Source organism: Tupaia chinensis, unplaced genomic scaffold (assembly GCF_000334495.1).
Source record: "Tupaia chinensis unplaced genomic scaffold, TupChi_1.0 Scaffold138416_1, whole genome shotgun sequence".
In the NCBI taxonomy this organism is placed as follows: domain Eukaryota; kingdom Metazoa; phylum Chordata; class Mammalia; order Scandentia; family Tupaiidae; genus Tupaia; species Tupaia belangeri.
Genome location: NW_006198314.1, coordinates 17,466 through 18,368, shown reverse-complemented (window position 1 = coordinate 18,368; position 903 = coordinate 17,466).

Sequence of the window (903 nt, the reverse complement as noted above, 5' to 3'; positions counted from 1 at the left end):
TATTTATTTTTTTATAATCCCTTCTCCTCCCTTCTCCTCTTGAGATCTTGGGCATGCACGCAAATGTGCCCGGCATGAGTTTAAGCCACTGGGTCTGGTACTCGAACTGCAGTCGACTATATGGGAATCCAGTGACAGTCATTACGCCAACTGCTGGTCCCTAACTTACCATAGTCATAAGAAAGAGACAGAGAAGGAAAATGAGAAAGCAAGCCGCCAGGTCCGGATTTGAATCATGGTCAGCCATATGTAAGTCCAGCATCCTTAACCACCATGCCACCTGCTGGCCCCAGATGCTATAAGACTTCCTACAGTCATTCAATATGTTTTGTGTTTGTTTGTTTGTTTGTTTTTTTCAAGAAAAGCAGTTTTATCAAAGAAATACTAAGGAACTTTGCCTAAAACTTAAAGCCAGGTAACCGGTTAGGATTCTGTTCAAATAGTAGATACATGAACCTATCAGCAGCTCAAGACAGGACAAAAATCCTTAAAACCAGAAAGCAAAGCCTAGAGGAAAATCAGCAATGTTTTAGTCAAAAGTCATAAAATACTATTTCAGCAGTTCAGTCTCATGTACTTTATCTTCTCTTGTGGTCTGATCTTCCTTATTAAATTCTGGGATATAATATTTAACTCTAGACGTGCATCTATAATTAAGTTGGCCATTTTCTTAGTTTTTGAAGTCTTATTTCTGTGTATCTGTATTTAATTTTCCTGGTATAACACTTGCTTGAGAACTTCTTGGAGATGTGATCTAGCGTTGGTAAATTCTTTCAGGTTTTGTTTATCTGAGAATGTTCTTGTCTTTTCTTCCCATATGAAGGATAATCTTGCCAGGTACAGTATTCTCAGTTGAAATTGCTTTTTCCTTAACACTTTGAATATATTTTCCCATTCTTTCCT